This window comes from Sapajus apella, unplaced genomic scaffold (assembly GCF_009761245.1).
Source record: "Sapajus apella isolate SASKATOON/1434 unplaced genomic scaffold, GSC_monkey_1.0 scaffold11, whole genome shotgun sequence".
NCBI classification, from domain to species: Eukaryota; Metazoa; Chordata; class Mammalia; order Primates; family Cebidae; genus Sapajus; species Sapajus apella.
In genome coordinates, this window is record NW_022436951.1 from 10,624,073 (window position 1) to 10,648,619 (window position 24,547).

General features: G+C 47.3%; 1 protein-coding gene and 1 pseudogene across 4 annotated transcripts in view; one reads left to right on the forward strand and one right to left on the reverse strand.

Moving 5' to 3' along the window:
- The window catches only part of PDZD2 (PDZ domain containing 2), a 466,872-nt gene that overhangs the window by 395,701 nt on the left and 46,624 nt on the right, over positions 1-24,547 (reverse strand). The gene's annotated exons all lie outside the window — the stretch shown is intronic.
- LOC116552317 lies at positions 15,472-16,179 on the forward strand (annotated as a pseudogene).

Sequence of the window (24,547 nt, forward strand, 5' to 3'; positions counted from 1 at the left end):
TTCTTTTTTTTTTTTTTAGCTGGAGTTTCACTCTTGTTGCCCAGGCTGAATGCTGCAATCCTGGCTTACTGCTGCAATCCTGGCTTACTGCAACCTCTGCCTCCCAGGTTCAAGCAATTCGATTCTCCTGCCTCAGCCCCTCAAGTAGCTGGGATGACAGGCATGTGCCACCATGCCCAGCTAATTCCATATTTTTAGTAGAGACGAGATTTCACCATGTTGGCCAGGCTGGTCTCAAACTCCTGACCTCAGGTGATCGAACTGCCTCAGCCTCCCAAAGTGCTGCTATTACAGGCGTGAGCCACCACGCCTGGCCATATCTCTATTCTCTAAAGGTGAGGAAACCAGGAGTCAAAGAAGCTGGAAACAAGATCCAGGTGATCAGCAAGCAAGCTGCAGAGCCGGAATGTGGACAGAAGTTCAGCCAACTCCAAAATCCGCGTTCTGCATGGATGGTGCAGGTAATGACGCTGACTTGTCAAAACTTTATTTAGTGCCACAAACCTGCACTAATTCACTTAAACTTATCTCCATATCACTCACTAGCGTAAATCATGTCAAATATGTAAAACTGTCACCCAGGTGACTGGATGGAAAAACGCACCGTGCCACCGGGTGCTACTGGGATCACAGAAATACAGTCCAGCAACCAAAAAGGAAGTTCAAGCTCTTTGCATTGCATCTTTCAAACAAAATTTCGTGGACCTGTTATTTTTCTTTAAATTCCCTTTTATCTTTAAATCACTGCCTTCACAGGTTCTTCGCTTTGCAACATTTAGCCCCAAATCTCCCCAGCATAGGAACAGAGTTATGGGTGAGCAGCTGTTCCCCAGTGTACACTCCCTAAAAGTGGGTGCTGCTTTTCAACCAGTTTTTTTTTTTGACGTGGAGTCTTGTTCTTTCGCCAGGATGGAGTGCAGTGGCACGATCTCGGCTCACTGCAACCTCCCTTTCCCGATTCAACTAATTCCCCTGCCTCAGACTCCTGAATAGCTGGGACTACAGGCAGGCACCACCACAGCCAGCTAACTTTTTGGGTTTTTTTTAGTAGAGACAGGGTTTCACCATGGCCAGGATGGTCTCGATCTGAACTCATGATGTACCTGCCTCGGCCTCCCAAAGTGCTGGGATTACAGGCGTGAACCACCATGCCCGACCTTTTCAACCAGGAGAAATGTGTTGACATGACCTTTTTTTTTTTTTTTTTTTGAAACGGAGTCTCACTCTGTTGCCAGGCTGGAGTGTAGTTTTGCAATCTCGGCTCATTGCAACCTCCGCCTCCCCGGTTCAAGTGATTCTCCTGCCACAGCCTCCAGAGTAGCTGGGATTACAGGCATGTGTCACCACGCCTAGCTAGTTTTTGTATGTTTAGTGGAGACGGGGTTTCACCATGTTGGCGAGGTTGGTATCCAACTCCTGGCCTCAAGTGATCCACCCATCTCAGCCTCCCAAAGTGCTGGGATTATAGGCGTGAGCCACAGCACCCAGTCAGTGTGACTTTCTTTAGGCCTTGGAAAAGATACTGAAGGAAGCTTGGTGAAGGCAAAGCCCTAGAGTTGTGGGGGGAGGTGCTTTTTCTAAACTCACATCTCCCTATCATTCAAGGTGTGATGAAGAGAAAACCGACCCAGGACAAACCCTGGCTCTCACCTCCTCCCTTGTTCTTTTTCTTTTTTTTTTTTTTCTGAGACAGGGTCTTAGTCTGTCACCCAGGCTGGAATGTAGTGCTATGAGACTCACTACAGCCTTGACCTCCTGGGCACAAACTATCGTCCTGCCTCAGCCTCCATGTAGCTGAGATCACAGGCATGTACCACCATACCCCACTGACTTTTTGCTTTTCTGTAGAGATGGGGGTCTCACTTTGTTGTACAGGCTGGTCTTGAACTCCTGAGCTCAACCAGTCCTCCCACCTCAGCCTCCCAAAGTGCCTAAGCCACAGCAACTGGTATTATTATCATAACCATTTAAAAGTAATTGCTCAGGCCGGGCACTGCGGCTCACGCCTGTAATCCCAGCCCTGTAGGAGGCTGAGGAGGGTGGATCACAAGGTCAGGAGATCGACACCATGCCAGCCAACATGGTGAAACCCCATCTCTAAATAATAATAATAATAATAATAATTGCTGAAGACTACCCAGGCCATCAAGAACCAAGTTGCAAAGAAAAGACAAAATACTGGGCTTCCCTTAATGGGTTATCAAAGAAGTCCACAATTAGTCCTGTGCTGAAGGTGACCAGAAATTGATGTTGGCCCAATACCACGTGGAAGTCTAGCCTCAGACCCACCACGCTGCACAGTTCTAGAGGCTCCACTCATGTTGTAGACTGGGCAAATATTACTTCCCTGAATTGGTCAGTGCACGTGATGCACTTGGCAACCCAACTTTACAAAGAAATCTTGATTTTCAGAAACAGCATTTCCTCTTAGGATGAAACAGAAGCATCAATTTCTCCTTGAAATAACTTTGAGACCTTTGGAGGATCTTCAGTGGATGCAAAGTAAAAAAAGAAAGAAAGAGGCTAGGCTTGGTGGCTCACACCTGTAATCCCAGCACATTGGGAGGCCGAGGTGGGTGGATCACGAGGTCAGGAGTTCAAGACCAGCCTGGCCAACATGGTGAAACCCCGTCTCTACTAAAAATACAAAAATTAGCTGGGTGTGGTGGCGCATACCTGTAATCCCAGCTACTTTAGGAGGCTGAGGCAGGAGAATCACTTGAATCCAGAAGGCGGAGGTTATAGTGAGCCGAGATTGCGCCACTGCAGTCCAGCCTGGGCGACAGAGCAAGACCCCATCAAGAAAGAAAGAAGAGAGAAAGAGAAAAACAGAGAGAGAGAGAGATGAAAGAAAGAGAAAGAAAGAAAGAGAGAGAAAGAAAGAAAAGAAAGAGCGAGCTTTGGGGCTACAGAAGTGAGTTGAGAAAGAATAAGCATAATCTAAGTTCAGAAGACAGCCAAAGAAAAACAAATGGCCAGGCTCCTGCCACGTGGCCCCTCCTCTAGGACACTGGTTTCCCATGGGCTATTTATGGTTGGGACCAGATGCTGTAAATGAGAGGTATGCAGTGACCACTGCTGTCCCCCATACCATCTATTCCCATGATGTGCAATTTTAATTTATAATTGTGGGGAAGTCATATATGTGCTCAGAAGGGGGCAGGGAATGGCCACAAGGGGCCAGGGATTTAGATAAATAGGCTGTAAAAGATTCAGTGAAAACACCAGACCAAAATTGAAGAGATTGGCCTTGATCGGTTCCACTACATGGGCGTACCCTTCCTGCCTCCCCCAGCCTGGTATTGTTACATATCTCTTGAGAATGAGGCCCGGGAGCCGCTGTTACTCCGCTGTAGGAGTGAGACAGCTCTCACGTATTTGGGGACATGAAAAAGAGCAGCATCTCAGAATTGGTAATGTTTCAAGTCTCTTCTAAAATTGAACACCTTGGCCGGGCATGATGGCTCACACCTGTAATCCCAGCATTTTGGGACTATGAGACAGAAAGATCATTTAAGGCCAGGAGTTCCAGACCAGCCTGGGAAACATAGGGAAACTCTTGTCTCTGAAAATAATACAGGCTGGGCACAGGGGCTCATGCCTGTAATCCCAGCACTTTGGGAGGCTGAGGAGGGTAGATCACAAGGTCAGGAGTTCAAGACCAGCCTGGCCAACATGGTGAAACCCTATCTCTACTAAAAATACAAAAATTAGCCAGGCGTGGTGGTAGGCGTCTGTAATCCCAGCAACTCGGGAGGCTGAGGCAGAAGAAGTGCTTGAACCTGGGAGTCGGAGGTTGCAGTGAGCCGAGATCGCATCACTGCACTCTAGCCTGGTGACAGAGTGAGCTCCGTTAAAAAAAAAAAAAGAAAAATTAGCTGGGCATGATGGTGTATGCCTGTAGTCCCAGCTACTCAGGAGTCTGAGACAGGAGGATCACTTGAACACAGGAGCTGAGGCTACAGTGCAGTATGATTGCATCACTGCACTGCAGCCTGGGCAGCAGAGTGATGAGACCCCAAATTAAAAAAAAAAGCAAGTTCACTTTTGCAGTAGTCTCCACGTGGGTATAGCTCTATCTTTCTATACAGACTGTATTACTCACATTAGCCATAATGAAATACCACAGACTAGGTGACTTGTTGCAGAAATTTCCTTCCTCCACAGTCTTGAAGGCTAAAAGTCTGAGACAAAGGTGCTGTCAGGGATGGCTTCTGGTGAGGTCACTCCTCCTGGCTTGTCACTTCCTGCTGTGCCTTTCTTCTGTGCACAAGCAGAAAGAGCACGCTCCCATTCTCTACCTCTTCTTATAAGGACACCAGTGTTACTGGACGAGGGACCTACCCTTCAGACCTCATCTAACTTGAATTACTTCCTTCAGAGCCCTGCCTCCAAACACAGTCAAACTGGGGGTTAAGCCTTCAACACATGAATTGTAGAGGGCCGGGCATAATTCAATTCAAAACAGAGGTTAGAGGTCTTAGAAGGAAATGATGGGATCGCTTTTGCTTTTTTTTTTTTTGAGACAGTCTCGCTCTGTTGCCAGGCTGGAGTGCAGTGGCGCGAGCTCGGCTCACTGCAACCTCCGCCTCCCGGGTCCTAGAGATTCTCCTGCCTCAGCTTCCCAAGTAGCTGGGACTACAGGTGCACGCCACCATGCCCAGGTAATTTTTATATTTTTAGTAAAGACGGGGTTTTGCCATGTAGGCTGGGCTGGTTTCAAACTCCTGACCTCAAGTGATCAGCCCACCTCAGCCTCCCAAAGTGCTAGGATTACATGTGTGAGCCACTGTGCCCAGCCTGCTTTTGCTTTTAAATAATTCTGTCTAGGCTCTTGCTTGTAGCTGCTCACCATGCTCCTGGCCTCAGTCAAAAGGCTCCTCCCCACTCACCACATGCCTACCTGCCAAACTGTGCTTCCCTGCTCCTTGTAATAGATCCCCATCTCTCCCAGATGTGACCTGGCCAAATCCTGTCCCTACTGCCTGCTAAACCTGTTCCTTATTTGTAAATTGAGGCCTTTGCTGAACGTACATGTGCTTTGTCTACAAAGAAGTTGAGAGTCAAAACTACATCTGGCCACTAGCAATGTACACAGGACCATACGGCAAACATCTTAGCCACCTCATTCATTCATACATTCAACAAATATTTATTGAACACCTACTACATTCAGCCATTAATCTCGTTGTGTGTGAGTCATCAGTGAATAAAACCAGCAAAGAATCCTTCCCTCATAGAGTTTTGTTATTGTTGTTTTGAGATGGAGTCTCGCTCTGTCACCCAGGCTGAAATACAGTGGTGCGATCTCGGCTCACTGCAACCTCCGCCTCCTAGGTTCAAGCAATTCTCCCTGCCTCAGCCTCCTGAGTGGGTGGGATTACAGGCATCCACCACCATGCCCAGCTAATTTTTGTATTTTTTAGTAGAGATGAGGTTTTGCCATGTTGGCCAGGCTGGTCTTGAACGCCTTGCCTCAGGTGATCTGCCCGCCTCGGCTCCCAAAATGCTGGGATTACAGGCAGGAGTCACTCACTCGGCCCCCTTCATAGGGTTTACATTCTTCCTATCCTATTCTTCCTGCTCATACTTTCCCTTTGCCCTGATTTCTTCCATTTCTAAAATATTTATTGTTCTGTGTCTATTTCAGTCATATTGTATCTGATGGTATTTCCAATCTTATTACACTATACAAATCTATAACTTATGGTACTGTATATTTTTCGAAAGGGTCTAGTTGCCTTCAACAACAATTAGGTGGAGTTACTGTAAGAAATAAATTAGATGATATGTATAAAATACCGAGCACATTGTCAGAGCTCAATGCAAGGTAGTTTTCTTTCTTTTTAAATCCTAGATATTTAAGACCAACCTCAAATTCTGTCTCTATCAAGGAGTCTTTACTGGCACCAGAAAATGCAAGGATTTTCTCTTCTTTTTCTGTGTTCTCTTAGTACAAATTCATCCACCACGTTGATATCGTACTGTAGTCTTTCATAAAGTATTCTCTAATTCTCTCCCGTGTGTGTATCAGCCTTCCTTAAGAGTAGACGGTAAACTTCTGGAGGGAACAGAGCCAGTACTCTGTGCGTGTGCGTGTGCGTGTGTGTGTGGGTACACGTATTTTTTGAGATGGAATCTTGCTCTGTGTGTGTGTATTTTTTGAGATGGAGTCTTGCTCTGTGTGTGTGTGTGTGTGTGTGTGTGTTTTGAGATGGAGTCTTACCCTGTCACCCAGGCTGGAGTGTAGTGGCATGACCTCAGATCACTGCAACCTCCGCCTCCCAGGTTCCAGTGACTCTCCTGCCTCAGCTTCCAGAGTAACTGGGATTACAGGCATGTGCCACCACACCCAGCTAATTTTTGTATTTTTTTTTTTTTTTTTTGAGACAGAGTTTCACTCTTGTTACCCAGGCTGGAGTGCAATGGCGCGATCTCGGCTCACTGCAACCTCCGCCTCCTGGGTTCAGGCAATTCTCCTGCCTCAGCCTCCTGAGTAGCTGGGATTACAGGCACGTGCCACCATGCCCAGCTAATTTTTTGTATTTTTAGTAGAGACGGGGTTTCACCATGTTGACCAGGATGGTCTCGATCTCTTGACCTCATGATCCACCCGCCTCGGCCTCCCAAAGTGCTGGGATTACAGGCGTGAGCCACCATGCCCGGCCTAATTTTTGTATTTTTAGTAGAGACAGGGTTTCACCATGTTGGCCAGGATGGTCTCAAACTTCTGGTCTCAAATGACCCACCCACCTCAGCCTCCCAAAGTGTTAGGATTACAGGCGTGAGCCACCAAGCCCAGCCAATATTCGTAATTTGCACAATGCAATCCAGGTTTCTGTAAGAGCTGAAGTAATGTGCATTTTCTCATTCTCACTCTATATTTTATTTTTAAAATCTGGCCCTGTTTGCCAAATAATACCAGTTTTCCTAATTTAGGTGAGGGGAGCTCTGCATTTAAAAGGTAATTTGATTTACATTGCTAGAACACATTCATCATTTAGCATGAGGAAGAAGGCAATGATATTCAAACAACAGAAACATTTCATGTAATTAAGAGCAAAGGGCAAGAATATTACAGTATGTTCTGTAATAGGAAAAATGTGTAGTCAAAATATCTGAGGAAAAGGGCACTAGTTAACTGTGGCACGTCCGGTGGATGAAAGCACTCAGGTTTTCAAAGAAACACGTTTTGAACGATCCTTACTGCAATGAGAAGGTACACACTGTGTGCTGTTTTGTTGTGGGAAAGGCAGTATGTGAAATGTAGACCATGATTCTAATTTTATAGACATTCTATTTACATGTATACATACATATAGGAAAAAAAGATTTAGAAGAAACTTCTTAGAAATGAACAGTATTGTAGGCCGGGAATGATGGCTCATGCCTGGCATTCCGGCACTTTGGGAGACTAAGGAGGGTGGATCACAAGTTCAGGAGACTGAGACCATCTGGCCAGCCAGCCTACCTGCTTGCTTCCTTCCTTCCTTCCTTCCTTCCTTCCTTCCTTCCGTCCTATTATACTTTAAGCTCTGGGATACATATATAGAACATGCAGGTTTGTTACATAGGTATACATGTGCCATGGTAGTTTGCTGCACCCATCCACCCATCATCTAGGTTTTAAGCCCTATATGCGTTAGGTATTTGTCCTAATGCTATCATCCCCTTCCCCCTGACCCCCGACAGGCCCCAGTGTGTGATGTTCCCCTCCCTGTGTCCATGTTCTCATTGTTCAGCTCCTACTTATGAGTGAAAATATGCTTTGTTTGGTTTTCTGTTCCTGTGTCAGTTTGTTGAGAATGATGGATTCCAGCTTCATCCATGTCCCTGCAAAGGACATGAACTCATTCTTTTTTATGGCTGCATGGTATTCCATGGTGTATATGTGCCACATTTTCTTTGTTCAGTCTATCATTGAGGGGCATTGGGTTGATTCCCTAAAGCACCCTGTAATTCAGGCCTTCCACAAAATCCAATGGCTGCTCTTTACAATTAAGGCAAAAGCTTTTCTGAAAATAAAAACAAGTGTTTTGTTCTTCCCATTTAGACAGCATGAAGCCCAGTGCTCTTCCATGTATGAGTGCAGCTGAGAAGACCAGCTGGTGACCAGTGGTTATTCCCAAGAGCAAACACAGGAAAGAAAGCAAATGTGAGGGCAGAGGCCATCTTCAGCCAGGCCCTCTCCCCTGCCCCAGCAGACGGAGAATGGAATTCATAGCTGCCTGATTCCCCCAGCCAGCAGCCATGGCAGTATTTTTAACAAGGCATAAAACTTGCAATTCTATTAAAAACACATGTCTCTTGTTTCAAAGTACTATTAGCAACAGCCACTGAGAGTCAGTAAACACAGCATCAACCAGGGAATACACTCATTCGACGGAGCCTCTAATGCTGAGCATTCTGTATTTTACAAAGAAACCCTGGTTCTGGCTGGAAGAAATTTCGAGATCATCTCTTGGGTTTTCTCTCTGACTTCTAGAGACTGTTCAACCTGCTTGAAAACACTAACTGTTCTCATTCTTAACCATTTCCCAAAGAAAAGAGAGAATGTCAGCAGGCTAGACTTTTTAAAGGCAGGGTATAGAGAAGGAACCGCAAAGTGGGCAAAGTGGAACTCGAGGCCTGGAAAGCCAATTTCTGCCCTTAGATCCGTCATCGTCAATGCATGTCCCTGGGAATTCTATGGGCACCTTTAAATTAAGGAACGAGGTTGGGTGCGGTGGCTCACTCCTGTAATCCTGGCACTTTGGGAGGCCAAGGCAGGTGGATCACAAGGTCAAGGGATGGAGATCATCCTGGCCAACATGGTGAAACCCCGTCTCTATTAAAAATACAAAAATTAGCTGGTATGGTGGCGTGTGCCTGGACTCCCAGCTACTCAGGAGGCTGAGGCAGGAGAATCGCTTGAACCCGGGAGGCGGTGGTTGCAGTGAGCCAAGATCACACCACTGCACCCCAGCCTGGAGACAGCGAGAGATTCCATTAAAAAAAAAAAAAAAAGGTGTGGGGAGAAATGGACTGGTTGAACTCTTATACCCAAGGCCTAAGGTGGGGGACTTGAGCCTTGCTTTGTCAAACCCAGCTTTAAATCTCTTTCCCCACTTAGCAGCTATAGTAGCTTAGCTTGTTTAAGACTTAGTTTTGCCATCTGTCCAGCAAAGGAAAACAATGATGCCTCCCTCACGGGATGGCTTAAAGATTAGATGAGACAAAGAACAAAAAATGCCACTAACAAAGGGCATGCCTGGCATGTAAAGCTCCATAACTCTCATCCCCGCTCTACTCCCAAGAATACTGCCCTAAAGCCCATCAGAAAGTAAATATGAAGAAAAAATGAGCCAAGGTGGGGTGTTGGGGATGGAGAGACAGCCAGCCAATCACTGAGAACTGTGTATTTACAAGCGTCAGTTTCTGCCGGAACCCAGGCCATGTGGCTGCTTAGAAGCCAGCTCCACGCACTCAGGTTATCAGGCATTTAAATGTTTCCCTTCAAATCCTGATGTTTGGGGTGGAGGGGAAAGTAGGGAGGGAACCTCCAGATCAGATATTTTAGACTCCAGGAGAGGAAACAGAAAGCTCTATTTATCTGGGCTCCCCAGCTTGCTAATTAACTTAGGGACTGGAAACTATTCTCATGTGTTGGCACCTCCACCATCTTCTCGTTATTAGAAAAACATCTGCTCATTATCCCCATGGTTTCCGAATGTGAGAGAGAACGAGAGTTGCAGTTGCGTTCCCAGATGCAAATGTGTGGCATCAAAGCTGCCTCAGGGACTGGTGGCCCCATGCAGAGTCGGGGGCTTGGGGAGATTAGAGGCAGTGGATTAGAACAGGCAGTGGCTTTTCTAAATAAGACAGGAAGAAGGCTTTCATGTCTGAAGATGCAGAAGGGATTGTGAGCAAAAAGACACCTGTGAGTATAGCTAAAGGGCTCCCATTGAATAGGTCAGAAAAAGGACTTCTCAGCTGGGCGTGGTGGCTCACGCCTATAATCCCAGCACTTTGGTAGGCTGAGGTAGGTAGATCAATTGAGTTCGGGAGTTTGAGACCAGTCTAGGCAACATGGCACGTCTCTACAAAAAACACTAAAAAAATTAGCTGGGCACGGTGGCACATGGCTATAATCCCATCTACTTAGGGGGCTGAGGTGGGAAGACCACAGGATCACTTGAACCTGGGAAGTGGAGGTTGCAGTGCGCCGAGATCGCACTTCTGCACTCCAGCTTGGGTACCAGAGTGAGACTCTGTCTCAAAAAAAAAAAAAGAGAGAAATTCTCCAGGCCTGCCCCCTTTTCGTGTAAAATTCAGGTTTTAGCCATGGGACAAATATTCATGGAGGAGCCACTGTGTGCCCAGCGTTGGGTCTCTACAACAATCCAGCCCTGGGGACTAGAGACTCAGATGTCAGGTGGCTCCAGCACTGGAAGCACACCTGTCCCCTCCGGCACAGCCAGAGGCAGCCTGTGCTTCAGCTGACTGAAGGCCTGGGAAGAAGACAGCCCCCTGAGAGATGGGATTCCAGGCGCAGCAATGCCTAGCTCCTGACATTCGGAAGAACTCCCTCCCTTTGCCCTCCCAATCTAAGGTCACCAAGTCTCCTGGTCCACCCAGGTCTGAGAGGTTTCCTGGGATGTGGGACCCTCCTATGCTAATGCCATGGCAGTCCTGACAAACTAGGATGAGCTGGTCACCTTAAAATGTCCCATCCTTCTTCCCTTTTCCTCCTCGGCCAGGTAATGGCTTCACCCTTCCCTCACAGGGAAACTAGTATCAATCGGCTTAAAATTTTTTCATGCCTCAGTTTCTCTATTTGTAAAAAGGAAAGGCTAGGAGGCTTTCTTTCCCAGGATGCTGGGGATCTTTGCAGGGCCTGGCAGGGAATGCGGCCACCCTGGCCTGAACAAACTGCACACAGGATGAGACAGAGGCCGCCTAACTAAAAGGGCCGACAGCAGGATGTGGGTGGAGGAGAAAGGAAGCAGGGACGCGCGAAGGGAACAAAGGGAGAGGGGATAAAAGTAAAGACCTCAAGCTCCCTCCTACCACGGAAACCATCTGTTTAACTCAGGCATCCCAAGCTCGTCCTCCACCAACTGCCAGCCAGCCTCTTCCTCCTCCGCCTCCTCAGCCTCCGCCTCTGTCTCTCCTCCCTCCTGCCTCTGGGAAGGCCCCACCGGCCCTGAAGTCAGGAATTACCTTGGCTTTCTTCCTTTTCTACTCCCGCTAGGCCTAACACTTTCTCATCGTATGGTGTCTTCCTCCCAATCTCTCTCACACCTCATGTCCTCCAGTCCATCCCCGTGGCCTCTGCCTGGCTCTCATTCAGGCCAAATCACCTGTCCCCTGCAACAGACTCCTGTCTCCATCTGTCCCACTCCAGGCCGGCCTCCACTCTGAAGCCAAGTGTGGTCTCTGGGACACATAGAGCTGATCCTTAAGATCCTTCAAGGGTTCCCCAAGCTTTCAGGATGGCATTTAGGCTCCTTAGTTAAATCTCTCAACCTCCTTTCTGTCTTTTTAAATAAAATAGAGGGCCAGGTGTGGTGGCTCATGTCTATAATCCCAGGAGTTTGAGAGCAGCCTGGCCAACATAGTGAAACCCCGTCTCTACTAAAATACGAAAAAAAAAAAAAAACCAGCCTGACATGGGGGTGTATGCCTGTAAGTTCAGGTACTCGGGAGGCTGAGGCAGGAGAATCACTTGAACCCGGGAGGCAGAGATTGCAGTGAGCCATCACGTCACTGCGCTGCTCCAGCCTGGGTGACAGAACAAGACTCTGTCTCATAATAAATAAACAGGCAAGCAAGCTAGAAATGGGGTTTTGCCATGTTGCCCAGGCTGGTCTCAAACTCCTGGGCTCAAGCGATCTGCCTGCTTCGGCCTCCCAAAGTGCTGGGATTACAGGCATGAGCCACCATGCCTGTCCTCAACTCCTTTCTAATCTGGCACTTCTGAGCGCCCCAGACCGTGTCTTTGCCCCAAATTCCCTAGCTTGACTTTAGCCATAATGAACCACAGGTGCTTTCCTGGACACTCCATGCTGCTTCAGGCCTCTCTGCCTTCAACATTCAGCTCAAAAATTCCTTCCTCTGGGAAGCCATTCCTTAACCCACCCCTCATCCATCACCTTCTTGAGATTGTTCTGATTTAGATGCTTTTCTTCTTTCCTGCCCCAGTACTCTCCACCATTGCACTTACCACCATGAACGGCAGGGGTTAGCTTCATGTCCTTCTCCCCTGCCAGAATATAACATCAGTGAAGACAGGGTCTTCATGAATACTCGTCTTCCTATCCCTAATGGCAGCTCAGGGCTTGGAGCATATTACAAATAACCGCTGAATGAATGAATGAATGAAAACCAGCAGCCTTGTCCACATACAACAATACCAAGCCCCAAAGCAGCTTCAATGTCAGGGTCAGATCTTCTCCACTGCTGAGGGAATAGAAACTACTCCAAGCAAAGACACATCCTCTGCCTGCCATTCCGGCCCTCCGCAAACCACAGCAGGGAAAAGGGACGGGGTCACAAACCAGAGTGGCTCCAAACGCAAATGACCTCCGGCTGCAGCCCGAATCTGCAGGTACTTCCTACTTAATTCCTGGGCCTTGGCGTCCTCATTTATAATATAAGGACAATAATAACACATCACCATATTGTCATGAGGAGTGAATTGAATTACGTATGTAAAACATTCAGCACCTTGCTGGCACTCAGTACTGGTTCCACCCAGCCTTCTTTTTTTCAGTGTTGCTACAACAGAGGCAGAGGCTAATAAAATTTGTATTCACAGTGCACTCAGGCAGCTCCTGCTGGGTGAGATTCAGTCTAAGAAATAAGGAAGGAGGCAGAGACTTGCTTTCCCAACTGTAGCCTGGAGGTGCTCAGCTACTGCCAGGGCACCCCAACCAGACCCAAAGGTCTCTTTCTTGGCTTGGGCGGAGGTGGTATTACTGAGCATGGCAATCTCAGAGGCCTCCTGGTACCCACGGAGCAGCTGGAGGGGCTTTGGGCCAGTGTCCGCTGCCCCTCCCCTGCTGGTTCAGAGCCAGAGGAACAGATTGGGCAGTGGGCTTCTCTTCACTTTGGAGATCACCATTTCCTGCAAAGAGACACGGAAGAAAGTCTAACAGAGAACATGAAGACTTGTCGACAGTGAGTGGTTCTCTTTGGGTGCAAGATTCCAGGTGATTTTTAAATCTTCTTTATATTCTTTCAGATTTCCTATTCCTTTTCTTTTTTCTTTTTCTTTTTTTTTTTGGAGACAGAGCCTTATACTGTCGCCCAGGCTGGAATGCAGTGGTATGATCTCTGCTCACTGCAACCCCTGCCTCCCAGGTTCAAGCGATTCTCCTGCCTCAACCTCCCAGGTAGCTGGGATTACAGGTGAGTGCCACCACGCCCAGCTAATTTTTGTATTTTTAGTAGAAATGGGGTTTCACCATGTTGGCCAGGCTGGTCTCAAACTCCTGACCTTAGGTGATCCACTCACCTTGGCTTCCCAAAGTGCTGGGATTATAGGCGCGAGCCACCATGACCAGCTGGAATGCTGGTATTCTTTTTTTTTTTTTTTTAATATAAAGACGGGGTTTCAGCATGTTGGTCAGGATGGTCTTGAACTCCCGACTTCAGGTGATCCACCCGCCTTGGCCTCTTAAAGAGGCTATAGAAATAGAGAAGTGAAGCTGGGAGCAGTGGCTCACGCCTGTAATCCCAGCACTTTGGGAGGCTGAGGCAGGCGGATCACAAGGTCAGGAGTTCCAGACTAGAATGACCAACATGGAGAAACCCTGTCTCTACTAAAAATACAAAAATTAACCAGGCGTGGTGGTGGGTGCCTGTAATCCCAGCTACTCAGGAGGTTGAGGCAGGAGAATCACTTGAACTCCAGAGGCAGAGACTGCAGTGAGCTGAGATCACGACACTGCACTCCAGCCTGGGCAATGGAGCGAGACTCCATCTCAAAAAGAAAGGAAATAGAGAAGGGTTAAAAAAAAGGTAAGACAGCTCGCAAGAGAGGAGAACTTTAGGTAAGAAAATCAAAAGATGCCTAAGGCAGAATTGTGAAGACGTTATACACCTCTGTCTCCCTCACAATGTCTTCAGAAAACAGACATTCTTCCCCAAAAGGCTTCAGAGGTTGAACTGGGTAGGAACCATGGAAGTGCTATATTCTGTTCTCAAGATAGGAGGCAGGCGAAAGCAAAGGCTGACCAGGGAGGCCCAATCAGATCTTTATAACACCCGAAGAAAGGGGCTGCCCCTGCCTGAGGGTTCATGGTGCAGTGGAAGGATGCCCTGCAAAGAAACCAGCCTCTAAGGTGGTGTGCACCAAGAAGGGAGATGGAAGGGCTTTGGCACAAAATTTCAGGAGCATCAAAAAACTCAGTCTTGGCTGGGTGCAGTGGCTCACGCCTGTAATCACGGCACTTTGGGAGGCAGAGGTGGGCAGATCACAAGGTCAAGATATCGAGACCATCCCGGCCAACATGGTGAAACCCCGTCACTATTAAAAATACAAAAATTAGCTGGGCGTGGTGGTGTGTGCCTGTAATCACAGCTACTCGGGAGGCTGAGGCAGGAGAATCGCTTGAACCTGGGAGGTGGAGGTTGCAGTGAGCCGAGATCACCACTGCACTCCAGCCTGGTGACAGAGTTGAGACTTTGTCTCAAAAAACAACAACAACAAAAACTCAGTCTTTAGGACAACTCATATTTTAATGCCGCTTTTGACAAAATCCAAGTTAATACAAAAATGCATGATGAACGAAACTTCAATATTTTCAATAAAAACTGGATTTGAGAACAGGGCTGGGATTACAATGAGGCGAGTTGAGGCTGAGTTGTACAAGTGTGAGGTCAGATTCGGTCTTGATTTCAAACGTAAATATTCAGTTCAACGTAGATTTTCTGGCATAATTTTTACTTTTTGAAATGTGGCATCAAAATGTCATTGACTTCGATGGATGAGGTTTTGGGTACCCCCAAAATCTAGGTCTCGTCAGCAGCCCTGAGTGGGGGGCACCCAGGAATGGGAGGACCAACCTGGCCAGAATGTGTTTCTCTGAGGACACAGCATTCAAGGTGGACTTTGAAGAATCAACAGGATGGGTTGCTCTGCTCATGGAGTAGCCATTCTTTATGCCTTTCCTTTTTTCTTTTTTTTTTTTTTTTTTTGAGATGTAGTCTCTCTCTGTTGTCCAGGCTAGAGTGCGGTGGCATGATCTCGGCTCACTGCAACCTTCGCCTTCCAGGTTCTAGCAATCCTCCTGCCTCAGCCTCCCGAGTAGCTGAGATTATAGGCACATGCCACCACGCCTGGCCAATTTTTGTGTTTTTAGTTGGGACGAGGTTTCACCATATTGGTCAGGCTGGTCTCAAAATTCCTAACCTCAGGAGATTCACCCGCCTGGGCCTCCCAAGGTACTGGGAGTACACGCATGAGCCAGTGCGCCCAGCCTAGTCCTTTACTTTCTTAATAGACTTGCTTTCACTTAAAAAAACAAACAAAGCCACTACTGCAGGAGGAGAGGGTCCCGCAGAGCTGAGCAGTCAAGATGTGTGACTTCACCAAAGACCAAACCGCAGAGTTCAAGGAGAACTTCCGGCTGTTTGATGGAACAAGTGATGGCAAGATCCTGTACAGCCAGTGTGGGGATGTGATCAGGGCCCTGGGCCAGAACCCCACCAACGCCAAGGTGCTCAAGGTCCCGGGGAACCCCGAGAGTGACGAGATGAATGAGAAGGTGCTGGACTTTGAGCACTTTCTGCTCATGCTGCAGACCGTGGCGAAGAACAAGGATCGACCAGGGCACCTATAAGGGTTATGTCGAAGGACTTCGGGTGTTTGACAAGGAAGGAAATGGCACCGTCATGGGTGCTGAAATCCAGCATGTGCTTGACACACTGGGTAAGAAGATGACAGGAAGAAGTAGAGATGCTGGTGGCAGAGCACGAGGGCAGCAATGGTTGTGTCAGCTGTGAAGAACTCGTCTGCATGGTGCTGAATGGATGAAGAGTGTCTCAGTCTCTCCAGAGTCCGTGCCTTTCCCTGTGTGAATTTTGTATCTAGCCTGAAGGCTCCCTAGGCTCTCCTGTCTCAGCACCTTTCTCATCTTGTCTCTCTTGGATGATGTTTGCTGTCACCATTCACCAAATAAACCTGCTGTCTGGTTCTCAAAACAAACAAACAAACAATGGGATATAACATATGAAAAAAGTATGTATTGTAAAGGCAATCTAGGCCCAGCCTGTGCATGGCGGGAAGGACACAGTGTGTCTGGGGCAAGAGGCAGCCGAGTGCATGCCTGGAGTGCCCAGTCCCATTTCCTCTTCCAGGCCTCCTTCCTGACAGGTGCTGAGGCATTCAGCATCTCGTGAAGCATCTCCTACGCATCAGGTAGTGCAGATTCAAAAACATGAGAAAATGCCGAAGGTACAGTCACTACCCACAAAGAGTTAATGTCAAACCAAGACACCCTATGGCTGGAGATGGCCAACCCTATGGTTGTGTCCAGCTTTTAACATTCTACAAACGTTGTTGTTGTTGTTTTTTTTTTTTTTTGGAATGGAGTCTCGCTCTGTCGCCCAGGCTGGAGTGCAGTGACACAACGTTGGCTCACTGCAACCTCCACCTCCCAAGTTCAGGTGATTCTCCTGCCTCAGCCTCCTGAGTAGCTCGGATTCCAGGTGCCCGCCACCACGCCCAGCTGATTTTTGTATTTTTAGTAGAGATGGGGTTTCAGCACATTGGCCAGGCTGGGAGTGGAACTCCCGGCCTCAAGGGATCCGCCTGCCTCGGCCTCCTAAAGTGCTGGGATTATACATGCGTGAGCCACTGCGCCCGGCCTACAAGCACTGTTTTGTTCTTGACATTCTAAATGCAACCATCATTACTGAAGCATTTTGTTTAGGAGTGGCCTGTATTCTATCATTTTCTTTAAAAACAATATTCAACCCTGGGCAGTTATGATGCAGTTAATGATAATCCATTTCAAAAAGGGCTTTGACAGATGAAATCCCTTTTGCTCCTTCTCAGCCTCGGAAGCAGGAAGGAGTTTTCTCATGTCTCATCTTCCAGGTGAGGAATCTGAAATTCAGCATTAAGCGACTTCCTCTAAGTTTTCTGATCATAAGGGCAGAACTGGGACTAGAATCCAAGTCTCCCAGCTCCTGAATAGAGATTGACGGTCCCTTCATTAACTGTGTATGGGGAATATGGGAGCGAACTGAAGGGCAATTTCCCCTCAGTTCCATCGAAACTTTGCTAACAAAGCAACTCCTGGCTTCAAGTTGATCCCTGGAAGCCACGAATGCAGACAGACACTTTGGGCTTGACTCTGAGCTCCCTGCTGGTGATGATGGGAGGCTGTACAGCCCTAAATCTTCATTACTGAAGGAGACAGAAAAGGAAGTGCTTTTCTCACTGTCCTCTTGCCCTCGCCCCAACACTCCTCACCACTCTGAGCTCTGAGCAGGCAGAGGCCCCAGACACCTCACATCCAATCATGAGCAGCATGGCAGGCCCCTGCCAGGCTCTATCCTCCCCATCAGGGACTTCACTTTGCACACCAAGGTCCTTGCCAGATCCAAAAGCTGCCTCTTTCCGGCCTGAAGTTAAAAAACAAACAATCTGCTTAACCTAAGCCAAGCAGCAGCCATAACAGCAGCAGCATTCAAGGCTGAGCAGGAATGCCGGCCCACACGGTGGTCTGGGAATGACGCCGATTCCCCTGGCCCCGACAGAGGCAGCGGTTGCTCCCGGAGGCCTGGACAGCAGCCGGCAGCCAGTTGGATGTGATCACCGGATCATGAGCTGCTTCACAGCTCCTCTCAGGTGCTGGCAGTGGGCCCTGGCCAGGCTTGCATGTATAGCAGGGCCTGTTGGAAATATCATCGTGCTTGAGCCCTCACACAGGGTCCACATCGCTCAGCTGGTCTAGGAATGGCACAATGCCTCTGCATCCGGGCTGCCATGAGCTGGCCCAGGAGCCTAACAATCCTGGAGACAGAAAGTCATGAGGATGACAGAGCTAGCGAAGCAGGAGACTGTCAGAAGGCAGGTAATTGAGTAAGGCCAGAGCCTAGACTCCTCTATGGTGCTGTTCCTGCCCACGCCCCACACCCCTGCCAGACTCATCTGCAATTTTTTTTTTTTTTTTTTGAGACAGAGTCTCACTCTGTTGCTCAGGCTGGAGTACAGTGACGCGATCTCCGCTCACTGCAACCTCTGCCTCCCAGGCCCAAGCGATTCTCATGCCTCAACCTGCCGAGTAGCTGGGACTACAGACGTGTGCCACCACACCCGGCTAATTTACTTTGTATTTTAAGTAGAGACGGGGTTTCACCATGTTAGCCAGGATGGTCTCAATCTCCTGACCTTGTGATCCACCCACCTTGGCCTCCCAAAGTGTTGGGATTACAGACGTGAGCCACCATGCCCGGCCACACCTGTACTTTTTACTGCTTTGTGTTGGTATTGGCAATGCCATCAAGGTCATCATCATCATCATCATGGGCAGCATTCACTGAGTGCAGTGGGCTGGACAGTGGCCCCCAAAAAGATATGTTGGCATTCTATTCCCAGAACCTATGAATGTTACATTATTTGGAAAAAGTTTTTGCAGATGTGCTTAAGAATTCTGAAAGGAAGTGCTTATCCTGGATTATTCAGGTGGGTCCTAAATGCAATGAATGACACAGATTCTTAGGAGACAGGCAGAGGGAGGATACACAGAGATACAAAGAGAAGACACAGAGAAGAGGAGGGGCAATGTGGTCACAGAGGTAGACACTGGAGTAATCTAACCACAGCTGAGGAACAGGTGTGACCACCAGAGCTGGACGATGTAAAGAAGGAGTCTCAGAGATGGCATGTCTCTGCCAAAGCTTTCATTTTGGACACTGGGCCTCCAGAACTGGGAAAGAGATATCTGTTGGTTGACACCTCCCAGCTGATGGAAACTTGTTACTGCAGCTCCAGGACACAAATGCCCAGAACACCATCCTGGCCGTCACCCTCGTCAACAGCCATGGCTCTTCCTCAGCACATCCTGAGCGTGCATAGCACATTCTGGGCACCAGACACCTGACAAGGTTGTCTAACAACTCCATGAGTTGTTTGCATTTAAAAGAGGTGCAAACCAAAGTTTAGCGAGGAACTGGCCAGGGTGGTTTGGACCCAGAAGAAATGCAATCCTGTAAGGGCTGCTTCTCCGACTAGAGACCAGAAAGCACTTTGACAGCGTCTCCCTTATTTGCAGCCGCCTTGGGAATTTGCACATAGGAGTTGATCTTGTTTTTGATCCCAAATGATCTTTTTACCAGACTTGTCTCTGAGGCTTGGCTCTTTCTAAAAGTCAGGGAATGAGTAACTGTGGGGACAGGACATGACGTTTCAAATGACCTACGTGGTGGTTTTGATGAGTTTGCCAGTGCCTAAACAGCTCACATGGACCTATGGGCATTTCTCTTTCTCCTTCCTAAGGAAGGGCTTTGAAGCCAAGACCCCACCCAGAGACCCTTCAGCACTAACTATCAGAGCAGAAAAATATCAGCGTACTTTTGCCTTCTTTTTGAACAGAAATTATGGGAAACTAGATTCATAAGGAGAACATCATAACCTTCCAGAAGTTTCCCTGGCCCAGAGAGCAGTGCAGCAGAGAAGAGTCTTGAACCCTCTCTGGGAGCAGGGAGGAGAATCTCAGAGGTCAGGGTTAGCTCCACCAAGGACTCTAAGGGTACAATCAACCATGACAAGCCTCATAGAATCCAATACAAATGGCTGGGACTTTAGGGACTAAGTCTAACACCAATATTCTTAAGTTATTAGACATACCACATACACATGAAGGGCTAGCTGACTTAACACATAGTTCTGCTCATACAGCAATACCTGGTGGACAGGCTGGGCGCTGTGGCTCATGCCTGTAATCCCAGCATTTTGGGAGGCCAAGGCGGGCAGATCACCTGAGGTCAGGAGTTTGAGACCAGCCTGGCCAACACAGTGAAACCCAACACAGTGAAACATGTATATATATATATATATATGTATACACACACACACACATATATATATGTACACACACACACACACACACACACACACAAAGTTAGCCAGGCATGGTGGCAGGTGCCTGTAATTCCAGCTACTCGGGAGGCTGAGGCAGGAAAATTGCTTGAACCCAGTAGGCAGAGGTTGCAGTGAGCTGAGATCATGCCACTGCACTCCAGCCTGGGTGATAAGTGCAAAACTCTATCTCAAAAACAACAACAACAACAACAACAAAAAACCTGTGGACAGATGTGGCTTCATCTGGAAACGGGGTCTGGACAAGCCCATCCTGAATCCCACAGATGCTAGGCCCCTGAGTCCTGGTTCTTGGCCAGCCTCCACAGGCAGGGCTACATCCTTGATGTTTTCAATGTTGCTGCTTGGGAAATGTCAGTTGCCCCAGGAGAGCCTGGAAAGGAAACAAATCAAAGGAGCTGTTTTGCCCTGTTGTGACCTGGCTGACACCTCCTGCTTGAGGAAACTCAATGCTCTCAAGCAGAGCAAATATTAAGTCAACTCTGAAGTACATTCATTCACTCTTCATTGAGGAGAAAAGAAGGGAGGGGACGCAGGAGGTAACCAGTGCCTCCACGGTGGTTCTCCTCAGCTTTCTGGAGTGGGAAAACAGCCTGGTGAGCAATCCCCTCAGCTCTCCAGGGCCAGAGAGTGTGTGTGTGTGAGAGTGTGTGCATGTGTGAGAGTTTATGTGTGTGTGTGAGTCTGAGTGTGAGTGTATGTGACTGTGTGTGTGTGCCCCCACGCACACGCGCACAGAGCCTTCACTATATCCATCACCTACCCTGGGTCATCTGGTAGGAAAATGGGCTGGAGGCTCAGCACCTGACCCTGTGGGTTTTTCAGAGGGGAAGGAACGGTAAGGAACAGTAAGAAGCCTAAGGTGCTGGTTTGCCCTGTGTGCTTACAGCCGGAGACTGCAGAGCCTGGGTTATCTAGTTCAAGGGAAGCCAATCCAACCAGAAGTGGACCAGCTCTATTTACCTCTTTCTGGCCTCCTCAGGGGACTTGGTTAGTCTCACCAGGGCCTTTAATTTCACAGACCCACAGTTTCTATCTGCAGCTCCCAGATCCAAAAAGCTTTGACAACTGAGGTTTTTTTTCTTGTAAGGCATCTGGCAGCAAAACTTTGCCTGATGTCGACTACCCTGAGGCCATTTGTCTTTATTTATCTACTCTTGTAATAGTTCCACCTTTGGCTGCTGAAATATTAATTGATTTGCGAGGTGCTACTCCAGGCCCCACTGTATATGTTACATAACACAGTATATGTACTATGTGACCTTTCTAAAGATTCCAAAAAAGCTGAGTTATAGTCCCGGCACCACCGCGTAATCCCAGCACTTTGGGAGGCCGAGATGCGTGGATCACGAGGTCAAGAGATCGAGACCATCCTGGCCAACATGGTGAAACCCCGTCTCTACTAAAAACACAAAAATTAGCTGGGTGTAAAGGCTGGGTGTGGTGGCTCATGCCTGTAATCCTAGCAATTTGGGAGGCTGAGGCAGGAAAATCACTTGAACCTGGGAGGCAGAGGTTACGGTGGGCCAAGATCACATCACTGCACTTCAGCCTGGGCAACAAGAGTGAAACTCCGTCTCAAAAAAAAAAACAAAAAAACCCATTAGCTGGGCATGATGGCGTGCACCTGTAATCCCAGCTACTTGGGAGGCTGAAGCAGGAGAATCGCTTGGACCTGCGAGGCAGAGGTTGTAGTGAGGAGATTGCACCACTGCACTCAAGCCTGGCAACAGAGAGACTCCAGCTCAAAAACAAACAAACAAACAAAAAAAGCTGAGTTCTAAAACACCTCAGGCTCTGAGAATTTCCAATAAGAAACTGTGTTCCAAAGTTAAATGTTGCTATGGCCTGAATTGTGTCCCCTGGAATTCATATGCTGAAGCACTAACGCACCATGTCACTGCACTGGAGACAGGGTCAAGAAGGTGATTAAGGTTAAACGCGGTCATGAGATGGGGTCCTGATCCAACAGAACTAGTGCCCCCATAGAAAGAGAAAGAGACATCAGCATGCTCACTCTGCCATGTGAGGACACAGAAGGTGGCAAGCTAAGAGGCCCTCACTAGAACCCGGCCGTGCTGGCACTGATCTCAGATGTCCAGCCTCCAGAACTGTGAGCAAATGTTATTTAAGCCACCCAGTCTGTGGTATTCTGTTATGGCTGCCCAAGTTGACCAGTATAGATTTTGGTACCAAGAAGTGGGGTGCTGCTTTAACAGATACCAAAAGATATGGAAGCAGTTTTGGAAACGGGTAGTAATGGGCAGAGGCTAGAAGAGTTTGGATGTACATGCCAGAAAAAGCCTAGAGCGACGTCCACTGAATACTGGTATCAACATGGAGGTTAAAGATCACTCTGGCAAAGTCTCAGACAGAAATGAGGACTATGTTACTGGAAACTGGAGGAAAGGCCATGTTTGTCATAATGTGGCAAAGTGCATCTGTAACTTTTTATGTACTATGGATTTATTTTTTAAAAATAAATAAGTGGCAAAGAATGTGGCAGAAATGTGTTTTGTTATGGAAGCTTGAGTGGACTCATACACAATGTTGCGTTTCTCTGCCAGACTTGGTCCATCAGCTACTTGGAGCCTTTACCGATTAACCTGACTTTGGTATGAACACTCCGATACCCTGAAATCCTTTCTGGAAGCTTGTTTAGGTAGTTTGGATTTACTGATGAACTTTTTTACATCTGTGACTGTATCATTTTGCCTCTTTTTATGTCTCACTCCAGATGAATGAAATTCCCTTTGGTGTCTGTAACAGCCTAGTTGGGGTCTTCTTCAGGCTCACAGCACCAACTCCATAGCCCTGCACGCATGGCAGGTGAACAGAGATTCTGAGTGGTTAGGCACTTGCCAAACTTATTCCAGAACCCTCCAGCTACAGGCATGAAAAGACTAGGAAAGTCTAGAAACAAAAATAAATGTAGCAGATTATGAAATTAACATAGGAAAACAGTTAATTGTAATATATGTAAAAATAACACTTTGAAAAATGTAATGGAAAACCATATCCCTATTTTCAATACAAACTAAAAAGATTGTAGAAGATTTGATACATAGATATATCAAAACTTTGATGTATGTATATTCGGTAAGAATTATCTATATTGGCTGGGGGCAGTGGCTCACGCCTGTAATCCCAGCACTTTGGGAGGCTGAGGCAGGTGGATCACCTGAAGTCAGGAGTTTGAGATCAGCCTAGCCAACATGGCGAAACAGTTTCTACTAAACATACAAAAAACTTAGCTGGGTGGGGTAGTGGGTGCCTGTAATGCCAGCTTCTTGGGAAGCTGAGGCAGGAGAATCGCTTGAACCCAAGAGATGGAGGTTGCAGTGAGCCTAGATCATGCCACTGCACTCCAGCCTGGGTGACAGAGTGAGACTCTGTCTCAGAAGGAAAAAAAAAAAAGATATATAACTTAAAACTATCGACAAAGAAATATGAAATTTTTGTATAATAATGTATTATGGCTATTTTTAAAACTCATCATCTTTCATAAATATATAGTAAAAACATTGACAAATAAATGATGGTATCTGGGATTTGTTTGAAAATAAGTTTTTTATATGTTTAGTAGAAACTGTTTCACCATGTTGGCCAGGCTGATCTCAAACTTCTGACTTCAGGTGATCCACCTGCCTCAGTCTCCCAAAGTGCTGGGATTACAGACATGATTGTGGGCTGGATATAGTGACTCACAGCTGTAATCCCACCGTGGGAGACCAAGGCAGGTGGATCGCTTGATCCCAGGAGTTTGAGACCAGCCCTGGCAACATGGTGAAACCCTATCTCTACAAAAAATACAAAAATTAGCCAGGTATGGTGGCACACGCCTGAAGTCCCAGCTACTCGGAAGCCTGAGGTGGGAGAATTGCTTCAGCCCAGGAGGTGGAGGTTGCTGAGCTGAGATCACACCAATGCACTCCGGCCTGGGCGACAGAGTAAGACCTGTCTCAAAAAAAAAAATTATAAAATAAATAATATGGAGGGTAGTAGGTATGCATGTGGACAAGGCAGCATGGGCTGAGGGTGGAGAGGTGGTTTGATGGATACAAGAAAGTTCATTTTACTGTTTTCACAACTTTTGTGTATGTTCTCAGTTTTCCATGTTAAAAAGTTCTTTCAAAAAACCTGTTGAGGAACTGAAAGAAAATTTTAAAAGTCTAGTTTGCTTTTAAATAAAAAGGTTTGATGATTTTTTCACTCCAAATTAATCTATAAATTCAATATAAACCCAATTAAAATACCAACAAGGAGTATTTTTAGAAAGCTCCTCTGGAAAAATAACCGTAATAGCCAGCAAAATTATGAAAGAGAACGGGGTGGAAGGGGGCAGGGCAGAGAAAGCCTGTTCTTACCAGCATTGAAACTTACGAAGCTACAATAATAAAAGGAATTTAGGAATGGAGAATAAACAGAGAGGGCAACGGTGCAAAATGAAAT